Genomic DNA, 24931 nt, shown 5'->3' with positions numbered 1-24931 from the left:
TTCAAAAACACGTGATTTTTTAAATGTTATTTTCAGTTATTCTATTTTAGTTCCACATACAAAATTACACAGGTGTCTTCATCTGAAATGCGTAAATTGGCTCTATTGAGCACACTGTCTGTGTCTCGTTCTCTCTCTCTCTCTCTCTCTCTCTCTCTCTCTATATATATATATATATATATATATATATATATTATTGGTGTTTTGCCCTTAAAGAGCGCATTTGGACTGAACTACATGGCCAGTTCCTTTTGGTGCCTTCCTTGCTGCCCAAACTTCCCTCATTCGCTCGCTGTGTTTCTGTTTCCGGTCCTCTGTCCATGCTTTCTGTCGGCTTTGTGTCTTCGGCTTCATCTTGATTGCCTTTTTGGTTGCCCATATTTCTTTCATCTTCTGGCTGTGATCTTGCTTGCGTTCTTCGGTCCATTTTATGCCTGTTTGTTTGTCACATTGTATCTCATGTAGTTTACTTTTCTTAATGATGTTTCTGAATTTTATTCTGTCGTTTATTGTGTCTGCTGTTATGTTGAGTTGGTTCAGGTCGTTTTCTACCTCTGCCACCCATTTGTTGTTTCTAGTGGTTACCCAGTCAAAGATCTGTTTGGTCAGCCTGTGTGATGGCATTCTGTATAGGTGTCCATAGAATTGTAGTCTGCGTTTTCTAATCTTTTCTGTGATTGTGTCCGTATGTTTGTACAGTTCCTCTGTAGGTTTCTTGATCCATATTCCATTGTTGTTAGTTGCGCCAAATATTTTCCTAAGTATTTTCCGTTCTACTTTTTCTAATTGTCTGATACGTGTATGCCCTAGGATTAGTGTGGTCTCTGCTGCATATAGTGCCTCGGGGAGCACCACCGTCTCGTAATGGCGTAATTTGGCTTTTTGTGAGATAGACTTCTTGTTACATATATATATATATATATATATATATATATATATATATATATATATATATATATATATATATATATATATAGAAAAGAGTCAACTGCTATATGTTTTTCCGAGATTTATTTCGTATGTTGACTACAGCGGACACTGAAGTTCGAAGTACACATATATTTACTTCAGGTTGCATCCTCAAAGCTGTTTCCGTGATTCCTGTACGGTGTAAGTAGTAGCTTTTTTCATTCTGAGTGACGGGTACCTCACAATTACGTAAGGCTTTGGCTGTATGTAACTTGACTGTTAGGAAACAGATTGTTACAACGTTAACAATTAAATTATGTTAGTGATTCCAGTTATCAACGACAAATAAATATCTCAAATGCTGGAGGAGAGTGATTTCTATCTGTTATTTTGTTATACTCCTGTGTTAGTTCTCGCAAGTGATAGTCAAGTGCTGGAAAAGTGTAGGTCAAATACCAGAACAGAAAATGGCCAGTTATATTGTTCATCCATTTTACTGATTTATCTACTGTGAATTATTGGATTACGTACAAAAAGTCTTGTGGAAAGAAAGGACTACCAAAAACCAAAAGATTCTCCCCTATAAAATTTAGATTATATTTGGCTAATGAGCTGGTAGTCTTCTCATGTGAGAAGTTCCTAATGGCTCTCCAGAGAAATATTTGTGGAAGAATGGGAGAGGACTGACAGTGTGACAGTGCTGGATCTCATGATAACAGACTGAAGAGAAGAAATGTTGTCCCCTGGCCTAAAAAGCTAAGTCAATATGACCCAATACGAAGAGGAGAAGAATGTCTTACAGTGTCGCTATGAAGGGCGCTGAACTGTATCCAAGAAGTGTAATACGTATTGTGTGTACTTAAAAAAATTACTTTTTAAAATTCCATGATCAAAAATCATAATATGCGTTACAAATATTTTTTTTCTACTGGTTAAGACCCAAAGTACATATACAAGTACGTTAAATATTTTAGAAATTTTGAGAAATAAAAATTAAAGCAATGTAATTTAGAGAGTAACTATGGGTAATAACAACAAAACACACAATGATGTTAAGTGTACACTTAGCTGATGGTGTCCATTTACATATTCTCTAGCTATGACAAGGGCTATCTAGAGTTTAAACTATACAATTTTTTTTTAAATTTAATCATTTCAATTTTTCACCCTTTTATGAATTTTCATATAATATAACAATAAATCAGTTTGTTATTACAAAACAGAATCACTTCTTATATATCATACATATTGGAAACATTCCAATTTAATATATGGTCCACTTCACCTTCGACACCTTTTAAATCATCTTGTTATTGGTTCAAATCTTGTGCAGTATTAAGTATCGTGTGTTTTGACTGCCGATTTACTAAAAAATGATGGTACTATTTTGTCCCCTCTGTCTATTATAATTTTCTTTCGTGGCTCTTCTTCAGCAATATCGCTATTTTCCTTCGCATATTCATCACCTTAATCTTCTTCTACTGATTCTTTGCCTCCTGCTTTCGTAAACACATTGTTTTCTTTGGTTTCATCTTCTTTGTCTTGGACCATCATCTAATTTCGGAACAGCTGTCCCAAACTATGCAGCGGATGACAAATAGGTTTAAATACATTTTACAGTACAGAGTCAGCTTCAGTTTGCATTTTTTGTAACAACACCAATTTCCTACAGATATTTCGTTGATATCCCAACATTGGATTTATAAGACTAATCTTTCGTCCAGTGGAATTAAGTGACAAGTTGACAACCACAATGCTGAATCAACTTCTGAACTAATAATAAGTGAACATCTCATTTTGCAGCATTGCTCACATATAATTAATAATGTAGTATACGAATATAATTACCGCATTAATACGATAATTCCCATTATTTAAATCATCTTTGCTTATAAGCAGAAAACTGTACGCATTCTCGCTCAATACTCATTTACACATTTTGAGGAACGCATTTAAAGTCACTCCTGGGTTAACATAGTCGCTGAAAACATTACTCAAATTACGTTCATCTTGTTTGAAAAGAATAATTACATTAATATTGTATCTGATTAACTGCTCCAGACTGCTTCTATATGTTTGAAATTGATAAAAGCTGTTTACACCATAATAGCGACCCACCGAAAAACAACCTTTCGTTTGGCCTAGCTTATCACAAACAATATAACCGAAAATCAAAATCAAAATTGGGAGCTTTTCATTGGGCAATATCACATCTTTCTTATTTGAAAATGTGAAATCTTCAATAACTTTCAAGTTTTCAAACACTGGCCCTAGAAATTTATACTCGCATTGATGAAGCGATGTGGAATATACAGGGTGCAACAAAAAGATACTGACAAACTTTGAGGGGTTGTAGAGGGTGGTCTGAGGAAAAAACTGAGGACAGGAACTCATGTTTGGAAACGTCATCCTACTACGCTACAAAGTGTCGAAGTTATAGGCGTTGGTGCCTGCTGCTAGGCCACACCTTTGACAGCAAACATGACCTTGTATGCTTCTGGACTACAGTTAGAAGATCATGTAACCTAGTTGACAGCATTCTGGACGTTAAATGGCGCTGGACACCAGATTCTTCAACCTAGTAGCCAGAACCCAATTGCACTGCTGTTTGGGTATCATTGGCCTAGTCTAGATGGGTCTGCAACTTGGCTGCCTTGGGCGCCTCGCGTCAATCAGTAATTTTTTTTCTAAAGAATGTGATGAATGAAACTCCAGTTGAGTCAGCAGAAGACTTGTTTGCAAGGATACATGCAGCGTGTGAAGATGTTCGAGTCATGCCCAGTATCTCTGAGTGAGTACATCAGCCAATAGTACGAAAGGTCAGACACGCTACAATGCTACATGCTACATGCTACAGTTCATCTTCTGTAATTTTGTTTAATTTATTTTAGGAACAGAATAAATAGTAATGTTCAGTCCTCGAAATTTGTTTTCTGCTGACCGCAGCCGCAAAGACTCTTATGTTTCCTCTTCGTTCTCATTTTTCGTTTCCTTTACGTTAAATAAAAGAACAGAATTCTCGAAAAATGAGCCGTTCTACATCTACATCTACACAGATACTCCGCAAGCCACCGGACGATTTGTGGCGTAACCCATGCCACTACTTGTCATTCTCCTCCCGTTCCACTCGCAAACAGAGCGATGGAAAAGCGACTGTCTGTACGCCTCTGTATGAGCCCTAATTTCTCGTATCTTACCTTCGCGGTCCTTACGCGCAATGTATGCTGGCGGAAGTAGAATCGTTCGGCAGTCAGCTTCAAGTACGGGTTCTCTAAATTTTCCCAATAGCGTTTCTCGAAAAGAACGTCGCCTTCCTTCCAGGAATTCCCAGTTGAGTTCCCAGAGCATCTCCGTAGCACTTACGTGTTGTTGAAACCTACCGGTGACAAATTTTGCCGCCCACCTCTGAACTGGTTCGATGTTTCCCTTCAGTCTGACCTGGTAGTGATCCAAAACACTCGAGCAGTGCTCAAGCATAGGTCGCACCAGCATCCTATATGCGGTCTCCTTTACAGGTGAAACACTCTTTCCTAAAATTCTCCAAGTAAACCGATGTCGACCATTTGACTTCCATACCACAGTTTCACATGCTCGTTATTCATCGCATGCAACGGATAGCCACGAACTCCAATGGAGAAGATGGCGACAGCTGCTGTTTACAGAGACATTACCCCCTGTAATTTCGGCGCTGTCGGTATCTTTCTGTTACAGCCCGTATACCAAGAAACATTGGAAATTTGATAGGGTTCCAAGAGAAAAATAGACTGTGGATGGGAACCTGTGTCCGAAACCGTCATCCACAGAGGCAAGAGAATATCGCATTCATAGGACAGAATGCCTTTTTACACTTCCCCACTGGCTATCGTGGCAGTCAGTCACGATCACTGAATAACAAACAACATTGCAATACTTTGCGCCTGCGGTCTGTCAGCGTATAGGATCAAGTTTTCTACTGGAGGGGTGGTCCGGCAGCACGCGTCGGAACCTATAACTGCGAAGCTCTGTAGTGTTGTTGGATGATGTTTCCAGATGCGGGTTCCTATTCTCAATTTGTTCCGCAAGACACCCTCTATAACACATTGCAATTTGTCGGTATCATTTTGTAACATCCTGTAGGTATACATTCTTAAGTTTGAGACCATTTTCATGAAGGAGAAGGTTGGTAGCCACATTCGTTTTTTCCACAGTTGGAAGGACCAGATATAATGCAACTAATTCTGTCTGGAAATAGATTATCATGTTGCAGCTATTTGGCTGCAATCCAATTTTGTCAGTAATAGGACTAATGGGAAGCTGGATAGCATATTTCTTGAACCGCATCTTCAAACACACAAAGGGTTCTTCTGCCTTGTAGCAACTAAGATTGAAGAGCGTTGCCTAGATTCTAGTATACCACTCATGAGGTGGAACTAGAACAGCGAACACGGAGAAGAAGAAACACAGTGGATCTCTACTTGATAGTGTTATTAACAACATACCTATAGAACTTCAAATACCTGGCTACTCATACCCAGAGTAAAGTTGGTAGAACAATTAAACAGAGGTGATGTTGGAGTCAATCCATTAGCTGCAGTGTGCAAGAAACATGACATCGCTTACGCAACGCAGCCAGGCAAGATACAAGCAGACCATATTCTGGGTGAAGGAGGATACAGTAGATTGAAGGCAAAAGATACAAATCTCAGTGAAACATTAGCTAGTTTAGCAGTGAGTGTGCAATGGAAACTAAAGTTAAGATGGGAATGGATATGAAAACGATGACAGTTAAGAAGAAGAAGAAGAAGAAGAAGAAGAAAAAGAAACAGAAGAAGGATGCAGAAAATGTAATGAAGGGAATAATTAGAATGGTTTAAACTAGTCTAAAGAGTATGAAGCCAAGAAGTAATCTCATAGCAACTGTGAAAATCGCTCATAAAATTGCATCGCAAGTTGCTCCAAAAGAAAAATCAGCCAACAGATAATGTATAAAACGGATCCCAAATACAGGTGGAATATTACCTCACATTCTAACATTTGCTCCATTATATGTACCTGTAGGGTTACCAGGAGTTACCGCTGGGTTTTTTAAGGCTGTTGATTATGCAAAAGCCACTTGCAAACTTCTATATAAGATGCAAAGAATATAATCATGCAATTCAAGCAACCATATTTTGTGAAAGGAAGGGGTTGTATTTAGGATCATCTAGGAAAAACGAGTTTGGGCTATATTTAACGAATTGTTAATCGCCAGACGGAAAGTGAAACTGGTGCACATTGAGTATCTTACAAGAAGCAAGTTAATGTACATTATTTTGATAGCTTAGGCAACTTACCACCTCTAGAGTAAATAGTGAAATGTTTCAAAAACTCTGCAATAACTTACAACTAGAATACGTTTCAGTCACCTAAATATCAGATGTGTGGTCAGCATTGTTTAAAGTTTCTGAACTTGTAGATAAATTAGCAAATTTTGCAGCAGGTACTGACAGTACCACAATGGATGTCACTGTGGAAGATGTAACATTTAGCCATCAGCTAAAAACTCTGTTATAACTACTGTCTACAACCCTATGATAAATGTGTCTCATTACATACAAGGAACTGCCTCATTCAATTATTTACTTGCGGTTCCATAGTAACATTACACTAGAAACAGCAATTCTACTTTTATAATCAGATAGGCGCTCTGGAATTTCCAGACAGAGCTACTTTAAGATATGAAACTTACGAACTCCATGACATTATTTCCATCTTGTTAAGACAGACAGAATCGTAACTCAAGGTTAAATCTAACTTTGGCTCAGAAGGGGGTAAATTATGCTGCCACAAAAGTCTTTGGTCACTTACCTAATAGCATCAAAAGTCTGACGGATAGCCATATAGCATTTATAAGGAAATTAAAAGAATTTCTTAATGGCAACTCCTTCTACTCATTAGATGTATTTTTGGATACAGTAAGTGGGTAATTTTCCAAACCCACACCAAAAACAAAAAAACAAAAAAATTAAAAATATTAAGTGTCATGTAATATTTTGTGTAATGTAATATCTTGTATAGACACCTTTTATTAACCTGACACGTTCCACATCATTACGAAGTGTCGTATTCATGATCTATGGAACAAGTACTAATCTAATCTAAACAACATCAAGAATGACTGCGAATAGGAGATGGGCATGGGGAGTTAAATTCAATACAGTGCTCGAAATGGGAATATGCGTGTTCGAATTCAGATTATTGCATTGTACTCAACGCAACAGACATAACAGAGTTGATGATACAGCTCAGTTAACCTAAATATCCCGGAAAGAAGTATTCGGCTGATTTTAGGACAAAGAATATTGGGCAAGTGTATGAAATGTACTGTAATTTTCAGTCTCTTTACTATGGAGAGACAGAACTAACGAAAAACCTTCTCATGAGACGTACAGTGTTCAAGAAATGATAAATAAATTTCATCGATTGTACATTTCAAGGTGAAGAAACACAAAAATCGACTGGAATTCAAACAAAAACATCGTTCATAAACAATATGATAGCATACTGCCTGGTTATTTACGACTTTTTTTTACTGAAATGACACCTCCATCCAATTTAATGATAAGGCATATCACAGATTTAATTCTACAAATATGAAAGCAGTCTCACAATTCACATTACGATCATGTGATTGGCAGTGTGGTCATCTTAGATCATGAAAGTATATAACAAGGCTAGATAGTCACAACTGATGTGCATTCTGCAACACTCGTGAAACATCTTACTCAAGGTAAAAAAAGTTACCTCACGCTTCCAACGAGAGTGGTTTTGGCAGTGTGACATCGTTCAGTGTTATGCGCTCTTTTTCTCCAGAGACGTATTCATAATCCTCTTTGACTGTCCAAGAATACGCTGATAATGTGCTTCTAGACTCTGGACACATCTGGAAGCTGTATATAAGTTTTGAGTCAGTTCACAGTATTGTGCACACTGCAGGAGGGTAGAAATCTTACTTAAGGTACGGAAGATCTTCACGCATGCTTAGGATTATTTTTGTCTGCGTGAGATTCTTTTTTTCCAGAATCATGTACGATATCCTCCTTGTTTGTCAAGGTTTCTGATCACAATCAGTTTGCCCAGAAGGAACTTATGTTACATATGTTGGTTGGTGTTTGAAGTAGAGTGGTTGCCTCTGATGTTTTCATTGTAGAGGGGGACAATTCCCCACTGTGAGTTGGATATGAAGTGTGCAAAGTCGCTAATGGAAACTCACCACCATTACAGTATGGGCTCAGGCGATGTATCATTGGAAACAACATTGAATGGTATAGACTCAGCTATTCCACCTGCCTTTTGTGTCTTTGAGAAGGGTTTGGAGGAAGTGTAGTAGATTATTAAATACTTCTTACCAGAACATGGTGTTCATAATACTGAGGAGCAGAGCTGCCCCTCATTTCTTGTATTCTGATTAAAAATCAATGATAACAAATATGAACCAGTGGCTGCTGAGCTAAATGTGAAGTTGTTGGAACATTGGTGGCGTGATTGACAAAATGGATCTTGTTGTCGAAAAATAAAGGAGTATATCAATTTTTCAGTACCGATGAGTGGAACGTATCTATTTGAACAATGAAAGAATTCTAAATTTTCTCCTAATGAAATTTATATCTTGAGGCCAATGAGTGGAACGGACTTTGTCACTGAAGAATGGAAGGAATGTAATTTTTGTATAAAAAATATATATCTTGAGTACTTTTGTTTGTTTCTCTCCATATCCCTCTGCAACATGTTATATAAGAAATAATTCATTCTAGCGAGATGTTGCTTTTGTCACTGACTTCATTGTAATAAGTATGGAAAGTCAAATGGCTGCAGAACTGCAGCAACCAGCATGCGAAATTTATCTGAGAATAGTGGTTACCATGAACGGAACTCATGAGATTCATCAAGGTGATTTGGTTGATCTGACTGCGTATTCCAAATACAAGTTAGGTTATAAATATTTATCCACAAGAACTGAGATGTACTCCAAACATGCATGGGTTTTGGCTCTAGAGGCTAAATGATATTGAGGTTGCAAATGTGTTTAGAAAAAAAATATGCTTAAAAAGTAATAGGATGCCGAAATATTTGTAAACAGATACGAGTAAGGAATTTTATAATATTCATTTCAAGAAGGTTATGGAGGTACATAAGATTAATCACTTCTCATCATTTCAAACTTGAAAGCCACTTTTTTGTGGAGTCATTTAACGGAGCTCTTAAAGGAAAGATAATTAAACATTTCACTGCTCACTGTTCTTTGAAATAGATTGATATGGTGCAGGATCTAGTCAGGTAGTATAATCTTACAAAACACAGAAAATTTAATATGAGACTTTTTGACATGGAAGGTAATAGCATTTCGTCAGTTGTGTATGATAAGTGTATGTTGTGCATGATATGATATGTTGTGTATGATAAGACCATATAATACATCCACAAAGAGCTAAATTCAAAGTCAAAAGTGTTGTTAGGATTTGTAAATGTAAGCCTATTTTCAAGAAAGGCTTTCCCCAAACTGGAAATTTTTCCTGACATTACCATATTGGATTTTTAAGAGCTGTGGTTGGCTGTCTCATTTAAAAATTTTGCTGCCAGCACAATCTTGCAAATTTAAATTTCTTGCCATCTGCTATCATGTATATTTTGAAACTTACCACCATATTTAGTTTTCAAATTTCCTGCAATCAACCATCTTGATATAATGTGTTCAGGTTCACTGATGACATCATACATGCACATGATTACGACACTGGTGATGTCATATGCGCACGTGATGGACATGTGATGACCTTCAGCAGGTGCTGAAGGATCACGGTGGAATGAAGTCAGCATAGATACATCACTGGTTTTCAATCTCAAGCGTCACCGAACATGGTTTGCTGAAACATGAATGCTGCTTTGGTAAGATATAGTTCCAATAATTCGGTTTGCACTCTCAAGCTTTTTTTACGTTGTGATGGCCTTAGAACTTCTCAATTTTTCTTCTAAGCTGCGAAACTAGTGTGTTTCTCAGCGATTTTTCAGAAATGTTTGACTGACGACTTTATCAAGGTTCATATCAGTAAACTCCGTTTCTTCGAGCTCTTAAAAGGGGTGAAAATAATACAACATGTAATTCAATAGTTCACCAAATGAAAAGTTCTGATTACCTACCGGTGGTAAAGCGAAAATGTCATATCTTTGAGAGTGCAAGAATCCTTCGTTTATGAAATGTGTGGAATGTTCGAAAGAGGTGAAAAAGGAAATTGCAACGTCGAGAAAGCATGGCTCGAATGAACCTAAACTAGGAGGATGCGCAAAACAGTGCACTAGTAATTATTTAAGACTGCAGAGAAAAGTACACGATTTCCCAGCAGAACTTATTGTACGATGGGAAAGGGCACCGTTACGCCATGTTAAGTCACTGACGAGCCGTCAAAAGCAGAGGAAACGGGAAAGGACACTGAACACTGATAAATGGTTAGTGCTTTATTCATCTTAAGTTCAACCTTAGTGCAACCAACCTACTCTCAGAGACTGGTCGCCGGTAGCAGTGCCGATGCACGAGGCTGGTGTGCGCTGAGGCTGTCCCCTGATGAAATATAATTTCATAAGCAAGTAGTCAAGGGTACGCTCTTCAGCAACTTCGAAAGCACTCGTACAAATATATCTGAATATGAATAAATGAAAAGAAAGAAGTGTAAATACGAGTTCAACCTCTAGTTGGCATGAAACAGTTTTGAAGATTCGACGTATCCCAACTTAATGCATAATGTTTCCCTCTAGTTGCATGCTTTCATAGGATTTTTCTGTTTGTGTGGTGTGTTACTGTTGGAACGAGAATCAGAATGTACTGTTAAACATCTCGAAATAAAGCTATTCCGTTCAAAGAACTGAGATGTGTTTGCTCCATCCTTTCTTTGGACGTTGTGCTTGACATGGCGCTTCCAGCATGACACTGGAAGCCTGCTGACCGCCTTCAACTACGCAATGAAATTTTTAAATTATGCAGTTCGAGATAAAAATTTTGCAGCAGAGCAACAAGGTGAGATAGCGCGATCATTCGTCCGAAGCGTGTAGATAAGGAGCTGTCACACGGCGAGTTCTGTCGATGCATGAGTTGATGATATGAAGGTCGTGAATTGTAATTCCTTGTTATCTTTGACTATCAGGTCCAGTGTCTCATCTGTGGATAACGTCGCTTTTAAGCAGTCTGTCAGTCTGCAACGTCATCCATCATGAGTTGCTGTTTTTCTTAAACTCTTGTACTTCCGACATGAGGAATTCACAAATCACAATCGCTCCTTTCACCCAAGAAATAGATATAACGAAATTCTCTCTACAGAGAATTAACGTACTTCTGTACTGAGTTGGTAAATGGAAATTATGCCCTTTTTACAGCTAGCAATGTTATTGGTCGCTGGATGAAAAAAAATGGCTCTGAGCACTATGGGAGTTAACTTCTGAGGTCATCAGTCCCCTAGAAAGTAGAACTACTTAAACCTAACTAACCTAAGGACATCACACACATCCATGCCCGATGCAGGATTCTAACCTACGACCGTAGCGGTCGCGCGGTTCCAGACTGTAGCGGCTAGAACCACTCGGCCACTCCGGCCGGCTCTGCCGCAAGAAATAGGTACAATATAGAAAGAGATATTAAAAGGAATTCGTTGCAACAATACTGTGAAGCTGAGAAATGTACTTGTTAAAATAATTTCAAAATATTTTGTTGTCTCCTCTCCCATTCCGTAACACCAAAGGTCCCCAAACTGGCACATGCATTTCGACACTGTACAATGTAAACAAATTTATCATTAGGTCGCGTTAGTGACAGTTATGCCTATAACACCAGGCATAACTGCTATGTGAGGACGCTTATTAAAAAAGTACATGTATTATTTAATTCTATCACAATTTTCGGACTAAATTTGCAAAATTTTAGCTTAATTAATTATCTCTGTTGGAAAAATTATAATTCTCCAACAGGATCACTGGTACGAAACTGTCGCCCACGGACGCTACAATATACAGCATGAATTTCATGTGTTGAGACAACTAAATACTTCGAAAACGTGATCAATATTTAAAAAAAATACTATACAGCAATAATAATGTTGACACCCCTACCCAAGTCTTATGCGGTGGGGTGGGGGGACTTTGAAGTCTTAATTAAGCAGGAACATTGCATTTTTATTGTAGAATCGGTTCCTACATAACTTTTGTATGTACCACTTCTGTCGTTGCACGATAGATGGTGTTGTAGTCGGAAAATAACACGACTGAGTTCCAAAACGGTACTTTCCCGAGATAATTGCATTCAATAAAAAAATAAAAAAAGATAGGACTGTCCTTACACCTGTCACCAACGGCGTTCTCGTTTGAGGTGTATCCCCTCATCTCCTAGCAACAGGGTATTTGTTTGTGAGAATTATCTCACAGTAAGTGCTTCAAAATGTCACCACCCACGTTGACGCACTTGTTTATCCGCACGTGGAATGATTCGACACAACTGAGAAGTGTTTACGATGTAACCTGTGACATGTATTGGTGGTATCCTGAGTCACGTTATCGCGCATCGCTGGTACTTTATTGCAAACTTCACTCTTCAAACAAACCCACAAACAAAACTCAGGTGAAGTAAGATCTGGCGATTTTGTAGGCGAAGATACTGGATCGCCTGTTGCGGTCCATGGACGAGTGTACAAACAATATAATACTTCCCGTGATGCTGCAGAATAATGTACTGCACAACCATTATGCGAAACCACACAATTTCTCGCAAATCCGAGGGGATGTCTGCAAGGAATGCTGGAGGTTAGTTCTCCAAGAACGTTCGATATTTATACCATTTAAGGTGCCTTCGATAAAGGATGGACCGATGAACTTGTCATGAATTATTGCACACCAGACATTCATATTCCACATACGCTGATGTTAAACTTGATACAACCTGTGTGGGTTTTCCAAATTCCAAAAATGCTTGTTGTGTCGATTAATCGTACCTTGGTTTGCGTAGGTCTACTCGTCAGAGAATAGTACCTAAGCAAATAGATGTAAGTCAGTATTAGCAGATTATACCCTTGCAAAATGTCACTCGGTTCTGGAAATCACTATCATGAAATTGCTGATGGAGGGAAATATGAAACGGATGATATTTTCTACGTTTCAAAACAAACCTCCAGCAAACAACAGTCTAATTAACTAAACAAACACTGTTTTGGCGTTGTTTCACAATTTTATTATTATTGTTATTGCACAACCTAGGTTTCAGGTTATAAGCCCATTTTCAAGTACATTACTGATTCCCAAAGATGATAATGCACAGATAAACATGATGACTAGGCACCTTCTTAAGGTATCGATCCATAGCTTGATGTACAATTACATCAATGACCATTTTTTAATAAATTACATACGTTATTACACATTCAGCAATTATAGTACAATGACCAGACCAAAGTTATGCATCAGCCAAGAACTTTTGAACTACGATGAACTGGGGCCCAAAGTTTTGTTTCTATCCTGGGATTGTGATCTCATCTAAAAGAGGTGAATAACAGAATTGGGTTTGCTCGTTTAATAAAATTACAATGAAATGAACACCCTTAGCTGCTTACAGGCGTTGACATACGTCAACGGGGACAGATGAAAATGTGTGCCCCGACCGGGACTCGAACCCGGGATCTCCTGCTTACATGGCAGACGCTCTCTCCATTTTTTTCCCCACAGCTATCCAATTTTTATTAACCACTTTTATTTTCTTTTTATTTATTTTTTTTATTTTTTATTTATTTATTTATTTTTTTTATTTTTAGGATGGTCAGGGCGTGGTACACGCCGCACGAGCAGTGGGGTCTGTTCACGGCATTGCCAGTGCGTCGAGACCCAAACCCCTCCCACCCTTTTTTCATGTTCCCTGGTGGGTCATAACACTAAGTGTGCAGAAATCTTAACACATTATTTCCATTCTCCGATGTAAGAAAGACAAAGAAACCTCTTCTCCGAGTAGAAACTGAACACTGATTAAAAAAAAAAAAAAACTTAACAATTCTTCTCGAATCACACAAATACTTTGGAAGTCGAACACGAGTAATTTTGAACAAAATGTTTTGAAAAAAATGTTCCGGAAGCAAGGTAATAGTAAATAATAATAAGAAACCAAGTGACTTCTAATTTTCTTCTGTTCGTTCTCGTTCAATGTGTTGTAGTGGTTCCACATATTTAACCAACACCCATTCTTTCAAAAATGATCTTCAGCATGTTGCCGTAGTGCTTCTTGTGGTTGCGATACGTGCTGATTTTTGCATATTCACACTTCATGTAAACGCGGAATTCTATCTCGTTGTCCGACCCAAGTGTGTGGATGACATAACTAACATATTTTCCCAGTAACCAGCTAATGGCGTTGGTTTTTAATTTCGGAAAGTATTCATGTCTGGTCTCAGGAGGAGCGATGGCGTTACATATTCCGTAGAGGATCTGGTGAGAAAAGCGATTTGTTGCCTGATCCAATTCCAGTTATGCACATTGCCACTACAGGTGAATCTGTGGCTGAGTGTATCCACCAGATTGCATTTTCCACAAAGGTGTGTCTGGTTTAAACCGATCCCATATAGTCTCTCGTTGGTGCTGATGACATTATTAACTGTTTTGTACCATGAGGAAATAGCGTCTGTAGATAGCCCGCCATAGTTGATGTTCCGCTATACAGTTTTCCTGTCACAATTTGGGAATTTCGTTTCAATTTTGTTTCCACCCTCATTTAACTTCCTTTCAAGTATGATGTCGCGCGCTGTGATACGTGTGTTGCTTCTGATTTCGTCACTAAGATAACTTGCTTCGAGGAAAAAGTTCCTCACATACTGCAGACGGGCATTAATCCTCCGCACATCAATCGGTGCTTGCAGGCTGTGGGGTGTCACAGCCTCAAAGAGCTTTGCGGTTATACATTGTGGAAGTTCTCTGAGTATATGGAAAGTCCGTTTGAGGAACAGAGCAGACGCTTTATTGCGAATATCCACCAAACCAAGGCCCCCGTTTCTGACATCCAGTATAACGGTAGTCGCACCAACCCTGAATATGTCTCCTCGCCGTAAATAATTGGTAACAGTGGACATGATCCCTTTCGCTACTAGTTTAGGGATTGGAAATACCTGCTCAGTGAAATACGCTTTAGACAAAACGCAGGGGTTGATGAATCTGACTTTTTGCACCAGGTCCATAGTTCGATGGATGTTCTCCATTACAGCACCATGAACTTTCCTCCTAGTTTCCGTCCAGTTAAAAGCAGCCATTCTCATCGGACATGCCATTAAGGTTATTCCCAAAGTTTTATGTTTGTTGTCTTGTTTTGCCCATGCCAGTCGAAGGTGATCTAGGCCCCGTAGATTCAATATTTGACTTTTGTTTTCATTTGCTGTCGCTCCCGACGCTAGACAATACCTTTGGATTTCTCTTTCCAGTGTAACTGTCTCCTCCTTATTTCTTATTACAACGCCCACGTCATCAGCATAAGCTCGTATGACAGTTTTCTCACCACTCAATGTTATGCCTGTTAATCTTGCGTGGACAGTGCGGAGGAAGGGCTCTAAAGATACAGAAAATAAAAACATAGATAAGGGACTGCTCTGTGGAACCCCTCGCCTTATCTGTATGGGTTTAGATGTTTGGCCATTGATTGCTATTTTCGCATTTATACCTGTTGCAATATTCCTTAGCATGTTCACAATCTGGGGGTGGAAAGCCATTCTTGACAGCGTCGCAAAGAGGTATCTATGATTAACGCGGTCAAAAGCTTTGTTGAAATCTATAAAGATTAACGCACATTTTATACTTGTCACTGAGATAATTGCAATGACGTCTCTGTATGCAGATAGACTTTCGAATATCGTTCTGGTCGGAGAACAACATTGAGGATGACTCAATATTTTGTTGGAAAAGGCAGAGAGTCTTTTGTTGATAATACGCGAAATAATTTTGTAATCAGAATTTAGTAGCGAAAGAGGCCGAAAATTGTTTAAGTTGGTTTTGCCTTTACTCTTAGGAATCAGTACTATTTTACTTTCCTTAAACTCTGCAGGGACCGGTTTTCCGTTCAGGACCTCATTTGCCATGGAAGTGATCTTGTCCCCCATCAAGTCCAGGAGATTTTTTGAGAGGTGAGTTACGCACTGCCTCATGCACTTCATCTTTAGTAATAGGTGACAGGATGTCAGTGTTGTCTGTTCCCGACAATTGTGGACCTAAAATAGTGAGTAAGTCCTCGAGAGCTGCATCTTCCACTGTGGTAGGGGCATATAAGGTTTCATAGTACCTGTGGACTTCGTCCAGTATTTGTTTCTGGCATGTGAGCCTCGTACCAGTATGCGTCTGGACTTCATCAATTAAAGTTAGACGTCTGTTTTTAGCATGCCGCACCAAGTGATACAGAGAAGCTGTTTCATCTGCTACGACTGATGTGGCTTTCGATTTAATTTTGAGTCCCTCCATCTGTTGCCGTCTAATGCTTAATAACTTGGCTTTTATTTTTTTGATATCATTCAGACGAATTACGTCATCATGGGCCTGTTGATATAAGTCTCTTAAAACTTTATAATAAAACTCCATTGTATTCCTCAACTCCCTGTGCCTCGCTGCACTATACTGCATGACAACTTTCCGCAGCCTTGGTTTAGCCCTTCTAGTCCACCAGTCAATGACTGTTGGGTGCTTGTCTACTGTGCGGAGGCACATAGTCCACGCTACTCTTATTTCCTGTTTCAGTTCTTCGTCAGTTAAAACAGAGATATTTAAATTCCATTGGCCTCTGAATCGTCGGGTTGGCTGTACACTTAAATTAAAGCAAGTTAAATGTGTACTGTGATCGCTAAAATACACGGGAATAGTTTCAACGTTTAATAAATAATTTTGCAAATTTGGTGACACGTAAATTCTATCTAGTCTGCTGCGGGAGTGGCTGGTTATATACGTGAACCCGACTGACGTCGGGTGCTGAAGTTCCCACACATCCTTAAGGTGTAGATCACTTACTAACTTTTTTAACTGTGGCGAGTAGTTGAAGTTGGGTTGTTGATCTTTCTGGTTTAAAACACAGTTAAAATCTCCACCTAGTATAAGAGAACACGGATTTTTCCTCAATAAATAAATCAGTTCATCTTGAAAAAACTTCGCACGATCCAATTTGTGGGAATTTCCTGATGGGGCGTAAAGGTTAAGCACTGTCACATCGAATATTTTTATGCCTATGGCTCTTCCTGATTCTAGTCGTTCGATTTCAGTCACCGGAATGCCTTCCCTTATAAGAATGGCTGTACCGATATTGGCTTCCGTAGAAACATTAACAATTTCAAAAAAGCCTGGGATCCGAAATTCCGTTATTGCAACTTCTTGTAGCAACGCGATGTCTGTCCCGGACTGGTACAAGAATTCTTTTAGTGCTGCCAATTTCAAGGGTGACTGTATTTTATTAATGTTAATAGTAGTAATGCTATAAGCTTGCATCACAGACATACCATAAGAAGCTATTTGAGATGAGGATCGGTATGATTATAGCAGCAACGTGCTTCCCTACAAGGCACGATCTTTACAAGCTGTGTGCCCATTACATGTACTAAATTCCTAGTAAAATTTGCACTGCTTTTAAACAAAGAGCTTGAGAAGAAAAGTATCCTGAAATCCCGACAATGGATTCCTATAAGTCACTGTGGCCATTCTCTTTCTCCTCGTCAGTGTTGGCCCTGATGACTTCATGTTTAATATTCTTTTTCTTGATGTCTTTCTTCTCTGGTGTGGCTTTCGCTTGATGACGCGTGACCGCAAGACCCAGTGTCGGTCGCTGCCGCCGGCGGTGACTGAATGGGGCAACGGCCGTGGCTTGCGAGTCGTCAATATTTGGTTCCGGCGTGGTGTCTGTTGTGCTGTCTTGCTGGCGATGCTGGCGAAGCGGTGATGCTTGTTTATTTCCTCCTTCGGCGCGGCGTTGCGCTTCGGAGTCAGCAGGTTGTTTACATGGTACTTCCTCGTACTGTTCGCACTGTATGGGCTGTGTACTTGATGCGGTTATTTCAGTCGTGACCTCAGGCTCAGGGTCACATTTCCGTGAAAGGTCACTACCAGCTGCGTCACTATTTGTTCGTGGCGGTATAAGTCCTTGTGCGGAAGTGGGAGCCACATCGACCTGCATTCCATCTCCTTTTTCCACTTCCAACAGAGCTTCAGGACTGGGCTTCGGCCTCCTAGCAACGGGTGTTTCACAGGAAGAGTCCTCATCAACATTTTTTTCAGTGTCCTCTAGAGGACGCTTTTTAGTGGGAATCTCGCTGTCACGGGACGGAATTTCAGCAGTTAATGCAGGTTTTAAAGACGGAAAGTCATTAACATTAAGTGCAACATTTTCAGAGGTAGTAACAGGATCCACGACAGCCGCCGGCTCTGTTGTATTACCGGCTGGCAACAAATCGTTGAGTGTTAATTTCCGGCGTTGCGTAAGGTTATTTGTTAGCACAAAAACACGGCGAGGGCAGTCCTGACGGAAGTGACCAGACTCATTACATAAATGACATGTAGGAGTTTGCCCTGAGTACATAACATGCGCCTTGTGCCCGTCAACAAAGATGTGGGAGGGAATGTTTGCCTTCACTTCCATCTCCACGGAGCGAATGCCGTTAAAGCACTGGAGCTTGAAATGCGAAGCCCACCTTTCGTTGACTATTTGCCTGACAACCCCATATTTTGAAAGGACTTCTTTAATTTTCGAGTTGTCTACTTCTATGGGAATATTCAAAACCCTAACATTCCTAATTACAGACTCGGAATTCCGGAGTTTTACAATACTTTTAGTACCATCACGGTGTATAAATTCCGTTTCATAACTAAATTTTGCCAGAAAGCGGTCTACACTCACGGAATCGTTAAACTTTACAAAAATGCAGTATTCATCAGAGTCTAGCTGCATGGTATGAACAGATTCAGAATGAAGGCCAATTACCTCGATAATCCAGTAGTGTATTTCAAGTGCGGAGGGCTGTACTCGACGAGTGTACTTGTCAAAGGTGAAAATCACGGTGTTTTTTCTCACGGAGTTTGCCATGGTGTTCTGCAGCGAAGAAATCTCGGACAACGCCGAAATCCCAACAGCACTACGTAGAAAGATGACACGACGAAGACAAAATGCTCAATTGATAACGCTTAATTCACGTGCAAAACGTCAATAAACGAGCACGAAACTCGAAAACACTGGCGTAAACACTGAACGTTCACGGAGCAAACTTGAGGAGCGTGCGACCGCTGCAGCCAGACATTATACTCATTACTCGCGGCGCGTTGCCGTAAGAGTTCGGGCACTGTTTGTGCATTCGCACAGAAGAAGAAGATGGCCAAGTGGCCGGTAAGCCTTAAATATATATATACTAAGATGGTATCTGTTCTTTGGAACATGGCTCCATGTGACTTTTTCTTATTTCCAGGCAAGAAAAGGTGGGTGACAGGACACTATTTGACAACACTGAAGTTTAATAAAAGATGCGGAGATATACACATCTGTCTTTTAAATTCTAAAATTTCTAATTGGTTGGATTTGGCCCCCCTTTTCTCTGTGTGTAGGACTTGTAGATCTGTTGTGTATTTGTGGTTATTGTTCAGGCAATGTTCTGCAAAGGCAGAATCATGTTTCTTCAATCACCAGCTTCTCTCGTGTTCTTTAAGCCTGTTACAGATTGACCTCCCCGTCTGTCCAATGTAGCAAGACTGACGCTCACGGCATGTGATTTTATAAACCTCATTCTTTGTGATAGCTGGTTGTTTGTCTTTTGCATTGAGCAAGAAACTACCTATTGTCTGAGGGAGATAGAAAAAGACAGTGGAACCTTTTGCCTTCAAGATGTTACTTATGCTTTTTGATGTTTTCCCTATTAAAGGTAATCTGCACCACTTTGACCCCAACACAATTGATAAAATATTGGGTAAAAAGATGAAAGGCAAGCCAGGTCCCTACTGTCCCCAACGAAAAAAAAAACAAAAAAAAGAAAAAAACAGACAAACTGGAAAAGAAATTGTGCATATTATCCTTTACAGGGAAAAGATCATAGCATGAATGAATGAAAGTTACACGGAGAAAACTGTAAAACACTGAATCGTTTGCCGCGTACGTCTGTTCCTTTATTATTGATACAATGTTTTTTCTCGAGATAATACTACTTTGGAACTCAGTTGTATTATTTGTTGATTACAGCGCCCTCTGTCACGCAACGGCGGAAGTGTTACACACAAAAGTTACTTATTTTTTTCCCCATATAACCCGATTCATCAATTAAAATGGTATTTCCTATTTAATTTTCCAAGTTGCCCTCCACCCCACTCCCTTGAGTCAATACTGATATCGCCGGATAGCATTTTTAAAGTACTCAATATGCACTTTCCGTTTTTTAATTCGGTTCTTAGTTCTTGAGATATTTCGTTGTCTCAAGATAAAGAAACTGACCCTTGCATAAAAATCTGTTAATGAAGGATTCGAATTGTACTAACGAGGCCATACTGTCACGTACTAATTTTTTCAGTCGGTTCCTTTAAATTTTGACTTCCAAATACTATTGTTTTTAAACAATAATTATTATCATGTACTATTGTTCGGATGGGTCGTTTCAAATTTGTATACTGAATAATATTTTCGTATGTGATGCATTCCTATGTTCAATTTCAGCAGCCTGAATCGCTGCAGCTCTGGACTTTTTCGTAGAATTTCGTAACTACAATTACTCGCAATTTCATGTACTGTAGTTGAATAACTGGTCACATTTTTGGAAGCATTACGTGCTACTAGCCTATAAATGGCAATGGTTCCATGAAATTGAAGAAAATGTTCTTATTGCCCTTTTTGAATATTTTTAAGTTTTATATGTATTTAACCCGGGATAACATTGCCGTGGGCGTAGCTTGTGTAGTACGAATTTCTGCCGATGGGGGTGTTGTTTGGTTCGTTGATTTGGGGGAGGGGACCAAACAGCGAGGTCGTCAGCCCCACCAGATTAGGGAAGGAAGTCGGCTACGCCCTCTCAAAGGAACCATCCCGGCATTTGCCTGAAGCGATTTAGGGAAATCGCGGAAAACCTAAACCAGGATGGCAGTACGCGGGTTTGAACCGTCGTCCTCCCGAATGCGAGTCCAGCATGCTAACTACTGCGCCACCTCGCTCGGTGATGGCGTGTATAGTGTAACTCATAGACAAATTCAATGCCGCCAATTTGGGTTGTTGTGTTCATCTGCAGTGATTGTTCTTGTTTTCGTTTTTTATTATTGCAAGTTTAAGTGAACAACGTGCAGCTGTGAAATTTTATTTTCTACTCGGTAAAAATGCTGCTGAAGCTCTTTTAATGTTGAAAACAGCTTGCCAAGATCACGCTGTGGAAAAACTGAAGTGTAAGAGTGGTTTCCTCGATTTAAAAATGGCGACGTGCCGACTGATGACAAACCTCGTTCTGCACGTCCATCATCTGAACGAATCGACGAAAACATTGAAAAAATTCGAGAGGTTGTGTTCACAGACTGTCGACAGGCTATTTAAATGATCGTTTGGCATTTATTAGCAAGGATATCCCCTTCGGGGTTCGGCCGTCGTATTGCAAGTCTTTTTAGTTGATGCTATTTCGGTGACTCGCGTGACAATGATGAAGAAGGATTCTCAACACCAAGTCCCCTGCCGGGAATCGAACCCGGCCCCACTTGCGTGGTAGGCAGTAACGCTACCGCTGCGTTACAGAGGCGGACGACAGATCATTGTTATCTTGGAACTTGGTTTAGCGAATCTGTGGCATACAGGAGAGTGGTTCTTCCACCAAGACAATGCATCTGCCCACACAGCCATCTCTGTTAGACAGTTTTTAACTAAAAATGGCATGGTTCCGTTTCCCTCGCCTGACCTGGCTCAATGTGACTTTTTCTTATTTCCAGGCAAGAAAAGGGGGGTGACAGGACACGATTTGACAACATTGAAGAAGTTAAGAAAGAAACGAGGAAGGAGCTGTCAGCTATTTCTAAAGTTGACTACAAAAAAACTTTTCGAACAGTGGAAGCACACGTGGGACGAATTATTAATTGTAATGGAGAATATTTCGAAAGGAATAAGGTTGTTTTGAAAACAATTCGAAAATATGTAGCTTTTAAAAAATACACTCCTGGAAATGGAAAAAAGAACACATTGACACCGGTGTGTCAGACCCACCGTACTTGCTCCGGACACTGCGAGAGGGCTGTACAAGCAATGATCACACGCACGGCACAGCGGACACACCAGGAACCGCGGTGTTGGCCGTCGAATGGCGCTAGGTGCGCAGCATTTGTGCACCGCCGCCGTCAGTGTCAGCCAGTTTGCCGTGGCATACGGAGCTCCATCGCAGTCTTTAACACTGGTAGCATGCCGCGACAGCGTGGACGTGAACCGTATGTGCAGTTGACGGACTTTGAGCGAGGGCGTATAGTGGGCATGCGGGAGGCCGGGTGGACGTACCGCCGAATTGCTCAACACGTGGGGCGTGAGGTCTCCACAGTACTTCGATGTTGTCGCCAGTGGTCGGCGGAAGCTGCACGTGTCCGTCGACCTGGGACCGGACCGCAGCGACGCACGGATGCACGCCAAGACCGTAGGATCCTACGCAGTGCCGTAGGGGACCGCACCGCCACTTCCCAGCAAATTAGGGACACTGTTGCTCCTGGGGTATCGGCGAGGACCATTCGCAACCGTCTCCATGAAGCTGGGCTACGGTCCCGCACACCGTTAGGCCGTCTTCCGCTCACGCCCCAACATCGTGCAGCCCGCCTCCAGTGGTGTCACGACAGGCGTGAATGGAGGGACGAATGGAGACGTGTCGTCTTCAGCGATGAGAGTCGCTTCTGCCTTGGTGCCAATGATGGTCGTATGCGTGTTTGGCGCCGTGCAGGTGAGCGCCACAATCAGGACTGCATACGACCGAGGCACACAGGGCCAACACCCGGCATCATGGTGTGGGGAGCGATCTCCTACACTGGCCGTACACCACTGGTGATCGTCGAGGGGACACTGAATAGTGCACGGTACATCCAAACCGTCATCGAACCCATCGTTCTACCATTCCTAGACCGGCAAGGGAACTTGCTGTTCCAACAGGACAATGCACGTCCGCATGTATCCCGTGCCACCCAACGTGCTCTAGAAGGTGTAAGTCAACTACCCTGGCCAGCAAGGGCTCCGGATCTGTCCCCCATTGAGCATGTTTGGGACTGGATGAAGCGTCGTCTCACGCGGTCTGCACGTCCAGCACGAACGCTGGTCCAACTGAGGCGCCAGGTGGAAATGGCATGGCAAGCCGTTCCACAGGACTACATCCAGCATCTCTACGATCGTCTCCATGGGAGAATAGCAGCCTGCATTGCTGCGAAAGGTGGATATACACTGTACTAGTGCCGACATTGTGCATGCTCTGTTGCCTGTGTCTATGTGCCTGTGGTTCTGTCAGTGTGATCATGTGATGTATCTGACCCCAGGAATGTGTCAATAAAGTTTCCCCTTCCTGGGACAATGAATTCACGGTGTTCTTATTTCAATTTCCAGGAGTGTAATTCCAGTTTCTTGGGTACCCACTCGAATAAAAAAGTTAAATACAAGATATACTTTTCTAATAAGCATTTTCATTAAACAGTAACGTCTTATGTCACAGACATTACTCTCATTGACACCGTTTACTGGAAAAATTGTTTTCTTTGTGGCATGTCAAACTGTCTATGCCTGTTTGGGCACGGGTGGTGTTACAGAACGGAATAGGGTACGAGAAGACACCACTGCAAAATATATAGTTGCCAATGCACTAAAGAACGAAACCAAATTCGTGTGTAACATCCCACGGTCTATTGACTTTCACACCCTCAAGTCCTTAAAACAGAAATTACAACACCAAGGTATCGTTGCCACAAAATCTGATAAAGCCAACAGCATTATGCTTTTGAACAAATGTGATTATGTGGATAAAGTTAATGATTTTCTGAATACCACAGGCTTCCAAGTCTGTCCTAAAGACCCTACTAAATTGTTCAAAGAGGATGTTAAATATGCAATCATTTCATGCAAAAGCATATTCTCTGAATTTGAAGTAAAACTGTTAACTAATATGAACCCAATGCCTCCTAGAATGTACGGCCTTCCTAAACTGCATAAACAAGATATTCCTATTCGTCCAGTTGTATCATCATTCACTGCTCCATCTTACAAACTAGCCAGTAAACTTGATGTCCTAATTAAGAGCAAGACTAAATTTAAACCAAAGCATGGTATTTCAAACTCTGTGGACCTAGTAAACAAGTTAAAAGGTATATCTGTCTCACACAGTGATAAATTAGTATCCTTTGATGTCAGCAGTTTGTTTTCTAACATACCAGTAGTAGAATGTATAGACATTCTGACAGAGCTGATGCACAAGTCTAATGTCAATCCTGTGGAATTGAATGACTTGAGACTGGCCACACAGACCTGCCTTGCACAGAACTATTTCCAGTTCCAAGGCACTCTTTATAAACAATTAGATGGCTTAGCTATGGGTTCCCCTCTTAGTCCACTGTTGGCTGAAATATTTATGGACCATTTTGAACAAAATTTTCTAAAAACAGAACCTTTGAGTGCAAACATCAAATACTGGTTTAGATATGTAGATGATGTCCTGTGTATGTGGACCGGTACTACAAGACAACTCAACACATTCTTGAAAAACCTAAATGGTCAACATAAAAATATCCAGTTCACTATGGAAATTGGCAACAAATCCATAAACTTCTTAGATCTCACCATTGACATCAGTACACACACACATTGTTTCAAAATTTACAGAAAAACAACAACTACAGACACAGTAATACCTTCTTGCTCACAACACCCCATAGCTCACAAACATGCAGCTTTCCACTCAATGGTACACCGTCTCATATCCATCCCCATGTCCAGAGATGATTTTAAAGCAGAGTTAGATACAATAAAATTTATTGCCTCAGCCAATGGCTGCAATCCAGTTCTTATTGACCA

General features: G+C 40.4%; 1 non-coding gene across 1 annotated transcript; it reads right to left on the bottom strand.

Moving 5' to 3' along the window:
* Positions 1-21577: 21577 nt before the first annotated feature.
* Trnag-acc lies at positions 21578-21650 on the bottom strand. The gene has a single exon. It is a non-coding gene; the product is annotated as a tRNA-Gly (tRNA).
* Positions 21651-24931: the final 3281 nt, after the last annotated feature.

Source organism: Schistocerca piceifrons, chromosome 2, assembly GCF_021461385.2.
Source record: "Schistocerca piceifrons isolate TAMUIC-IGC-003096 chromosome 2, iqSchPice1.1, whole genome shotgun sequence".
Taxonomy (NCBI): domain Eukaryota; kingdom Metazoa; phylum Arthropoda; class Insecta; order Orthoptera; family Acrididae; genus Schistocerca; species Schistocerca piceifrons.
Note: the sequence above shows the minus strand (reverse complement) of the source record. Positions and strands in the feature narration are given on the sequence as shown.